Source organism: Mandrillus leucophaeus, unplaced genomic scaffold (assembly GCF_000951045.1).
Source record: "Mandrillus leucophaeus isolate KB7577 unplaced genomic scaffold, Mleu.le_1.0 Scaffold147, whole genome shotgun sequence".
NCBI classification, from domain to species: domain Eukaryota; kingdom Metazoa; phylum Chordata; class Mammalia; order Primates; family Cercopithecidae; genus Mandrillus; species Mandrillus leucophaeus.
Window position 1 is genome coordinate 3,754,641 of NW_012101443.1, and position 10,947 is coordinate 3,765,587.

Consider the following 10,947-nt stretch of genomic DNA (forward strand, 5'->3'; position numbering starts at 1 on the left):
TGGGCAGGCTAGTCTCGAACTCCTGACCTCAGGTGACCCACCCTCCTCGGCCTCCCAAAGTGCTGGGATTACAGGTTTAAGCCACCCTGCCCGGCTACTTTGTCTATTTCTAGCCTCCTGAGCTGTCATTCTGTCACAGTTTAGACACTTCTCTCTAACATCTTTCTGAACAAACAGCAAACTTATAAAGATGCTTATAAAGGTGCTGATAATGATGACTTATTAACTCTAGTGTTCTTTAGCTACTGAGATACCTTGGCTGTACCTTAGAATCCCTGGGGAACATTTTAAACTCCCAGAGTCTAGGCTGCACCCCAGACCAATAAAATCAGAATCCTGGGGTAGGACCCAATCCTCAGTGATGCTAAAGCCTGCCGGGTGATTCCAAAGTATAGCCAACATTGAGAACCACTGATTTTCCAGCTGCTAGTCAACAGCATTTCCCCCTTGTCCATGACAATATTCTTGATTGGACTTCAGATTCAGAGGCTCAGATATGTCTGTCTGTTCTTACACTGTTAGTGTTGACCCTATATACTGGGACATTGGCCCAGCTCAGTAATATCCATCCCTAGAAACCATGCACTCTTACTAACTAAACTTCTGAAACTGGAGTGAGCAGGGAGAGAACTCTAGTTCTCCTTTGATAGTGTTAAATTTGCGCCTACAATTTAAAGCTGTGGACAAAGCTACCCAAACCCTTTTTGATCTAAACTTACTACTGTGCAATCTCATTTAATCACCTGGCTTTGGATATACTCTATGTGACAATGAGTTCCAAACTCATATCTTCAATCTGGGCATTTTCCCTGAATTCCACACTTGCACTTCAATAACTTACTCCACTTGGATATTTAGCAGGCTCTCAAAACGTAACAAGTCCAAACATGAGCTCATGACAATACCTTGGTTCACCACGACTACCAGAAATGCCTCTCACAGCCTTCCCCGACTTAGCTGATGAAAACTCCATCCTGCCAGTGATAGAAATTCGAACCTTGATATCATCCTTGACTCTTTCTCTATACCTGACTTCCAATCTGTTCTTGTTCATCTTACTTTTTAAATCCTGTTCATTATACTTTACAAATATATCCAGAATCTCACCACTTCTCACCATCTCTGCTGCACCATGCTGGCCCAAGCCGCTATCATTTTTCATCTGAATTATTGCAACAGCCTCCCAACCAGTCTCCCTGCTTCCACCCTTGCCTTTTGTCTTAGACAACTTGGGCTGACATAACAAAACACCATAGATTGAGTAGCTTAAACAACTAAAAATTATTTCCTGACATATCTAGAAGCTTGAAGTCCACCAAGTTGTTAGCAGGGTCGATGTCTGGTGAGGACTCTCCCCTGGAGTTGCAGAAGGCTTCCTTCTCACTATCCTCATACAGCCATTCCTCTGTGCTCACATGGAAAGAAAGAGATCTCTCTCTCTCTTCCTTTTCTTATAAGACCACTAATCTCATCATGAGGGCCCCACCCTCATGACCTCATCTAAACCTCATCTAAACAAAGGCCATACCTCTATATACCATTGCGTTGGGGGTTAAGGTTCAACACAGGAATTCAGGGAGGACAAAAACCTTCAATCTATAACATTTTCCTTCAGTCTGTTTTCAGTCTAACAGCCCGAGTGATGATGTTAAAACATGTAACACCATGTTCCTTTCCACAAAATCTTTCAAACATTTCCCGTTTCATGCAGAATAAATGCCAAAGGCTTTACTATGACTTAAAAGACACTATACTGTATGGCCCACATGTTATGTTATGTTATATTTCTATCCTCATTTCCTCCTGCTCTCTCCCTCTGCTCATGTTGGCCTTTTTGAGGTTCATCAAACACTGGCACTCTCCCACCCAGGGTCTTTGACTTCTTTTCCCTCTGCTCACAGCTGATATGCAGCTGGGGCTCCACGTGAGGCCCTGATGAATGTTTATGACCTGTCTCAGTGTTTATTTGTTTGGGCACCTATTCTGGTTTGTCAGTGCCCGTGGCATACTGGTTGATAAACACTTTGACTATAAACGTGATTTTACCCAAAATACTCTTCCTGTACTCACACATCCTTTACGTCCCTACTCAGAGGCCACATTAATACTCCTCCTGGCCACGCCATCTAAAATTTCATATACCACATCCCATTCTCTTTTCTTATTTTCTTTTTGAGATGGGATCTTGCTCTGTCACCCAGGCTGGAGTGCAGTACCATGATCTCGGCTCACTGAAGCCTCGACCTCCTGAGCTCAAGGAATCCTCCTGCCTCAGCCTCCCAAGTCCCAAGCTGAGACCACCACGACACGCCACCACACCTCTAATTTTGGTATTTTTTGTAGGGAAGCGATCTCGTGATATTGCCCAGGTTGGTCTTGAACTCCTGGCCTCAGGTGATCCATCCACCTTGGTCTCCCAAAGTGCTAGGATTATATGCGTGAGTCATCACGCCCACCCCAGTTCTCTTTTCACTTTAATTTCCTCTTCTCAATTCTTGTCTTAGTTATCTATTGCTTATAACAAATTATCCTGACAGATAGTGGCTTAAAACAACATTAAATAGTTATTTTCTCAAATAATTTCTAAGAGTCAGAAATTCAGGAGCAGCTTAGCTGCATGTTTCTGCCTCAGGTTGCAGTCGAGATGTCAACTAGAATTGTAGTCAACTTGATGGGGGCTGAAGGTTACACCAGATAGTCCTGTTCAATGTTGGAGGAAACAAACAGTATAGGAATATAAATGCCTGAAGGCAAGAGCCATTGGAGGCCTCTTCGGAGGCTAGCAACTACAGTATGCCTACATCTAATTAAGACCACATTTCTCAGTTTCTCTTGTGACTGGGTTTGGCCATGTGACTAAATTTTGGCCAGTGAAACATAAATAAAAGCATTGTATGCAATCTTTAGGTTGTACCCTTAAAGGGAATGAACTTGCCCTCCAGTATCCTTTTCCCCCTTCTCACTGGCTACATTGTGTATGTGTTGGATGCAAATAAGAGCAACACGGTAGATAGGGCAGAGCAAAGCAACTGAAGAAGCCTAGATCCTTGACTCCATTAAGTCCTCATCCTAGCCCCTGGCCTGCATATGCCTGGACTGGTATCTCAGAGCAAACTTCCATGTGTTTAAACTATAGCTATTTTCATTCTCTACAATTGCAGCTGAGCCTAAAGTTTAACTAACATAAGTTATATAACTTATATAAGATGAGTTAGACAGAAGTCCAACGACACATGGGGATGGCCTGAGGAAGTAAGATAATGGCCAAGTAGTACTTACAGAATAACAAATATAGCAACTCCTCATATGTAGTATTACATTGTAGGAATATACTGCAATTTATTCCTCTATGGTTGATAGGCATTTGAGTAGTTTCTAGTTTTACACTCCAATGAATAATGCTGATATGAACATTTTCATATACGACTTTTGGTGAATACATGTGCACAGTTGTGTTGGACATCTGGGAATGGAATTGCTGGATATAAAAACATTCAGCCTTAGATGATTCTGCTAAACTGTTTTCCAAAAAGGTTGTATTAATTTACAAGTCCACTAGCAGAGTGCAAGAATTTTAGTTGTTTCACATCTTTGCCTAAAACAGTCTTTCTCTTTCATTGTAACCATTTTGTTGAATGTATAGAGATACCTCATTATGATTGTAGCTTGCATTTCCTCTGTGACAAATTAAGTTCCTTTTTATATATTTGTTAGTCATTTGGATATTTGTGTGTACGTGTATAAAGTGCTTGTTCAAGTATTTTGCTCTGCTTACTTTGTTTTTTCAGAGCTTAAATAATAATGATCACTGTATTTATTGAATATACTATGTTGGATACATGATATGAAGCATTTCATACTTACCTAATGTATACAACCACACTATTCAGTAGGTCATGTAAATATTATTCCTGTTTCACAGGAGAAGAAACTGAGGCCCTGAGATGTTCAGTAATTTGCCCAAAGTCACTCAGTTGTACAAAATCTAAACACAGGACTATTTGACAAAACCAGAAGCTTGAACAGCAAACTCTTCGTTGTGAAGCAGGTTCGCTAATTACTAATCCCGAGTGAGAATCTCCACTGCATGGCGAATAGCAAAGTTCACTATGCCAAACATCAGACACAGGAGTCCATATATTTATGCCCACTGCATCGTGGGCTACTATTTAGGTCCACCATATACTACTGGTCATCTACTTCTCTGAGTTTAACGAGACAGAACACACTCACACACAAGTTATATGAAACTGGTTTACTACTTACAGACAGCAAGGAACAGAAGATATCTCAGATCCATTGTGAACAAGTCCCTAAGGCTCAAGAAAGCTGCCCAGGGAGGATGCGGTCTTGACTGTGCATGCCCCACTTGCACCACAGCTGAGGGACCCCGAAAAGCAGTCTGCCCTGGGTTATGCACTTTAGAGGCCATGCCACTGGGCAAAGCTTTGAAGGACATCCTGCTTCTAGGGGACAGAGGAACAAAGTCTGGGCTGTCCCAGGCAGTCCCTCTCTAACGCAAGATGTTACATTGCTTAGGAGGGACAGAAACAAGGCCTGGGCTATTTCAGGCAGTTTCTTTCTATCTCAGGATACAACATTCCCAGCACATGACAACGACGTGCAAGAAATGAGGGAGAACTGGATTGGTCTAGTTTTTATATATTTGTTAGCCATTTGGATATTTGTGTGTATGTGTGTAAAGTGCTTATTCAAGTATTTTGCTCTGCTTACTTTGTTTGCATAGGACCACTCACTTTCTTCACACTGCACATAACCTCATTACCTTAACCATTCTCATCACTCTCTCTCGGTCAAGGATTGTCTCACTGGTAATTCAAGGAGAGGAGTCATATATTTAGGTAGGTGCAAAAGTAAATGTGGTTTTTACCATTATTTTTAATGATAAAAACTGCAATTATTTTTGCACCAACCTAATAATTGGTGGGTTACTGGGGACTATTCTGAAAAGTCTTGAACTCTAACCCATGTGATGTGCCTATGGCGAATCCCAACCCTATATCCCAGTCCTGGAAACATGAAAGGTCATGGAAATTCCTAATAAGACTCCTTTTCTAAGTCAAGTCAAACCGGAGAACCCAAGGCCTTATCCACAGAAATGAAATTCTTGTTAGCTACCAGAAGATATCAGGATGGAACATTGTCACAAAATGTCTATGGAATGCCCGGTGTCTCCTAGTTATGACGACAGAGTTCCAGCTTCACTGGAAACTGTATTCTGTGCCAGGCATTTCTATATTGGTAAGAAAAGCTATAAACACTTTTCTATATGAAAAGTGAAAGGTGAACAGACAGAATCTTGTTATTCCAGCTTCATATTTAAGAGCATCTAATCACTTTATTTTAAACAAGGAGACAGAGGCTAGAGAAGCCAAATGACTCACCAGCATTGTGCACAAACTACTGGCATAGGTAGAACATAAATTTAAGTCTTCTGAGCCCCAAGTTTAGCTTTTCATATTTTGGAAGATGATTGTGACAAAATGTCTCTTTTGACAAAATTCAGAATTTGGCATGTTTTTTACTTATTATAATTATCCCAATGAGCAGCTGTGCATTACTTTATAAAATCAAAATGATTATGTCGAAGTTTCTGAACCTATCAGAATCAACATTAATAAAAATCTTAACATTCCAATATTTACCCCTATAATTACACGATCAAATGATCTCTACAATGATACTGTTTTATACAACTTGTCAAAATTTCATGAATTGCAAACATGCTATATTTGGGCTAAAATGTCTTTTCTTTAACGGTGTTAAAATAGTAAGCCTTAGAGTATAGCGCAAAGAATTCTACTTAAGAATGGAAAGATACACTGTTTTTCGGATGGCAATGTGTACTGTCACTTGGGGAAATGAGGAATGGAGAAATGTGCTTTAAATGATATTTCCTACCCTCAGATAAGTAGGAATTTCCTTGTTTGTAAATTCAAATCTGAGGAGTAGGTAACAGCTGCCATACCTGGGTTCTAACACTATGTAGTAGCTGTCACAAGATGTCTGCTGGCTACAGGAATGGAAGGAATTTCCCTTAACTTTGGGGAAACTTCTGTAGACTCTGTCAGTGGCGTTGGCAGGGAGATTACCCTGCAGGGTTTCTTTAGCTGTGATCAATGAATCAAACAGAAACACTCTAAAGTACTTTTCATTTTTTGTGTGTACTTTTTTTTTTTTTTTTCCAAACGAAGTCTCACTCTGTCAGCCAGGCCAGAGTGCAATGGCATGATCTCAACTCACTGCCACGTCTGCCTCCCAGGGTTCAGTGATTCTCCAGCCTCAACCTCTGGAGTAGCTGGGATTACAGGTGTGCACCACCGCACCCAGCTAATTTTTGTATTTTTAGTAGAGACCAGGTTTCACCATGTTGCTCAGTCAGGCTGGTCTCCAACTCCTGACCTCAAGTGATCTGCCTGCCTCGGCCTCCCAAAGTGCTGGGATTATAGGCATGAGCCACCACACCCGGCCTTAAAGTACCAGTTATTTTTACCCAACATCTGTTCCTTTTTCAAAGATGCCCCTTCTTAGGGAACTCCTAATTGTTCTGATGTTTTAACTCCAAGCCATCACTTTTGTGAGCTTCATAGTCCTTTGTAAATATCACCAGGTATGTAAGAAAACATGTGGTACAATGGAAAGAGTAATGGCCACAAAGGCAGAAGACCTGAACTTGAGACCTGGCAAAGCCATTTAAAGAGTTTTGTGACCTCAGGCAATCATTGAAACTCTCTGAACTTTGGTTGCTTTATTTGTATGATGGAAATATTAATCATAATAACCCCCCCTGTCCTATCTACCTTTTAGAAGCTTGTGAGGGCCATAAATTGCACCTTGATGCAATATAAATTGATGTTATAATTTTTGAGTTGTCAATGTAAGAGCTTTATATATTTTTTCTAATAATACTTAAATTTGTCCTCAAGGATTCTTAACTTCAGTTTCAGTGGCTTTTGGTTTTAAATTGCTAAAGCATTACAGAGCCAAATCTTTTGTGTGTTTTTTTTTTTTTTTTGAGACGGAGTCTCTTTTTTAAGATGGAGTCTCGCTCTGTCGCCCGGGCTAGCGTGCAGTGGCATGATCTTGGCTTACTGCAAGCTCCACCTCCCAGGTTCACGTCATTCTCCTGCCTCAGCCTTCCAAGTAGCTGGGATTACAGGCATGCACCACCACACCCTGCTAATTTGTATTTTTAGTAGAGACAGGGTTTCTCCACGTTGGTCAAGCTAGCCTCGAACTCCCAGCCTCAGGTGATCCTCCTGCCTTGGCCTCCCAAAGTGCTGGGATTACAGGCATGAGCCACCACACCTGGTGAGTGTGTTTTATCTTGAAATCCCTTTCAGAATAGAAATAAAGTGCTAGGATTACAGGAGTGAGCCACCACGCCCAGCCTAAAGTTTCTTTTTGATTTAATCTTCTCTCTTAAAGCTCATAGGGCTGGCTAAAATTGCTCATTGTATTTCTGAATTTCCATTCCCCAACAATGCCTCATTTTACATTTTTCTTTACACAATTTTTTGAATCCTTTTTCTTTTCACTCAGTTCTCCTCTTCCCCAACCAAAATGTCTTTTGCTTGGATTAAACTCATTTACCGGCCGGGCGTGATGGCTCACGCCTGTGATCCTAACACTTTGGGAGGCCGAGGCGGGCGGATCACGAGCTCAGGAAATCGAGACCATCCTGGCTAACATGGTAAAACCCCATCTCTACTAAAAATACAAAAAAATTAGCTGGGCGAGGTGGCGGGCGCCTGTAGTCCCAGCTACTTGGGAGGCTGAGGCAGGAGAATGGCGTGAACCCTGGAGGCGGAGCTTGCAGTGAGCTGAGATCGCACCACACTGCACTCCAGCCTGGGCAATAAAGTGAGACTCCCTCTCAAAAAAATCAAACAAACAAATAAACTCATTTATCAAAGGAACGAATACATGATTATTCCCCAGAGGCAGTTTCATTTGAAAAGAAAAACTTCTTAATGAATCTCTAATTGGCCAAATTTCAGGTAATCTAACAATCCTAGATTTGAGGACTTTCTTATATCTCTTAAAACATATTCCTAGGTAATTGTCTAGTACGGGTGGTTTTTCAAACATTTAAAAGTCATTGAATTCTTGCTTCAAATAAAATTAGGCAGTAGCTGAGTGAGTAGAAGAGATAAAGGGCTAAAGTACTTGGCTAAATGGGGATGGGGGCCCAGGACCCTCCCCACTCACCTCTGCTTCTCTTCACCAGCCACCGCTGTGGAACAACTCCAGTAAGAGGCCAGCCCATATTTGTACCCAAATGCACACACCTACGGGGAAAGAATGGATGATACACAAGTAGAGAGCCCATTCTTGGGCGTCCAAAAGGAGCCTGTAGATGTCTGTTGCCATAATAAATCACATTCACATTTTTTAAAACACTTTGAGAATGCGGCAAAACAAGAAGTGAATGGAGTGAGAAATCTCAGGTTTAGAACTTTGGTGTGAGATGTGGTTATGTTCTGAAACAAATATGGTCAACTAAGTGTATTCTTGAGGCCAACCTGCCTATTATTAGCTCCTTTTGGAGAATTGGTTTTCCCCCAATGTGGGTTTTCCCTTCCTCAAACTTTAAATTTCATCCAACTACCAAAATAATTTTCTCCTTTGAAACAAGAGTTCCAGGGGTATTTTCCTAGTAAAGTACAATGTGGAAGGTGGCCTCCAGAAAGACCATGCTGTTCCTCTTTTTGTTGATCTCTAGGTCTGCGTTTCTCACCCCGCAGGTACCTCACACCCAACAGCACCTAAACAGACTCTTAGAACTTCCCTCAGGCTGGGCGCAGTGGCTCATGCCTGTAATCCCAGCATTTTGGGAGGCCGAGGCGGGTGGATCACCTGAGGTTGGGAGTTCGAGACCAGCCTGACCAACATGGAGAAACCCCTGTCTCTACTAAAAATACAAAATTAGCTGGGCCTGGTGGCACATGCCTATAATCCCAGCTACTAGGGAGGCTGAGGCAGGAGAATTGCTTGAACCTGGGAAGCGGAGGTTGTAGGTTCTCCTATCCAGTCACAAAGTTAAAAGTCACCATAAAGACAGCAACCATTAAATTACTGGGGCTCTAAGTTAGGCATATCATGAAGATCAGGATTTTTCAATTTCAACAGTACTGACACTTGGGGCAGGATAACTCTTTGTCGCGTGGGCCTATTCTGTGCATTGTAGGATGTTTAGCAGCATCCCTGGCCTTGACACACTAGATGCTAGCAGCACCTACCCACTTTGAGGCTATACAATCAAAAATATCTCCAGGCATTGCCAGATGTCTGCTAGAGGAAAAATCAACTCCATTTGAGAACCACTGATGTGTATGATCTCTATTCCTCACAATATCCACATGGGGCAGAGGAGGAAACTGGACCTCTGAGGAATTAAGGGACTTGGCCTTGGTTGTGTGACCAGTATGTGGCAGAGCTGGTCTCAAAGTACTATAAAAGCCATCTCCCCTTCTCTCTGCTGCCTTCCAGTACCCAATTCTCTCTTTCTTCTAGTTTTTATCTATGCTAATCTCTCATGTGACATGTCTTTCATGTTTTATTTATTTGTTTTGTAGAGATGAGGTCTTACCATGCTGCCCAGGCTGACCTTAAACTCCTGGCCTCAGGTGATCCTCCTGCCTCAGTCTCCAGAAGTGCTGGGATTACAGGCATGAGCAACTGACCCTGGCCCATGTGAAATGTCTTAATTTTGCTCCCTGCTTTCTGGATTGCCTTAGCTCAGATCTGTATTTCTTACCTAGCCATAACTAGGTTCTGAATGTATCTTCCCAATTTCAGTCTCTTCATCTTTCAATCTCTGTTTCACATTGTTAGAGCTAACTTTGTAAAACAGATATTATTAGTGTAACTGCCTTATTGAAAAACTTTCTGTGCCTTCCACATTGCCTACAACAGTGGTTCCCAAAGGGTGATCCTGAGACTGGCATCATTGGTATTACCTGGCAATTTGTTAGAACTGCAAATCCTTGGGCCCCAGCCCAGACCTGAATCAGAAACTCTATTTCTTTTCTTTTTTTTTTTTTTTTGAGACGGAGTCTGTCTCTGTCACCCAGGTAGAGGCGGGGTTTCGCCAGGTTGGCCAGGCTGGTCTTCAACTCCTGACCTCAGGCGATCCTCCTGCCTTGGCCTCCAAAAGTACTGGAATTACAGGAGTGAGTCACTGCACCTGGCCATAAATCTGTTTTAACACACTCTCCTCCAAGTGGTTCTGATGCTTACTTTGTGAAACTCTGGCCTACTCTACAAAACTCCAATGTCTTAGGATGGCATAGAAACCCTGACTGCCTTTCCTACCATGTTCCTTGTCATTATTTTCTCCTCTCCCACCCTTGCCTACACTTCAATTTCATTCTTTCGTTAGCTATCAAACCTGCATTTGTCTGTTTGTTCTAAGCACCAATAATAAAAGCAAGACAGTCCAGCTCCTAAGTGCCTTGCTGACCTAGGGCTGGGGTGCTTCAGCCATATGACAAGCCCTGGAATTAAGTACACACCATGTCATTTTAAGTGACAAGCCTCTGCCATAGCATCTCCTTCTTCCTGGTGAATTCCTATGTCTTTGGTGGCTCATTCTCAAATGTCCCTGTTCCTGAATTACTCAGAGGGCTAATCCCTAGTTTCCCTGTGCCTCCACAGCTGCCTGTCATTTCATTTATCCCAAAGTGGCATTCCCATTTGTTTACCTGTCTACTAGGATACTCCTAGAATGCAGGTAATGTGAGGGAGGAGCCTTCACTCATCTTTGTGTAGATGGCATTATGACCCTGGTGACCAACCCTGGCACACATCAGAACCATCTGGGGGCTTTTCAAAAATATGAATGCCAGAGCTCACCCCTGGACCTACAGAAACTGAGCCTTACAAATCCATATTTTAAAATGTCCCCACATCACCATTGCACAC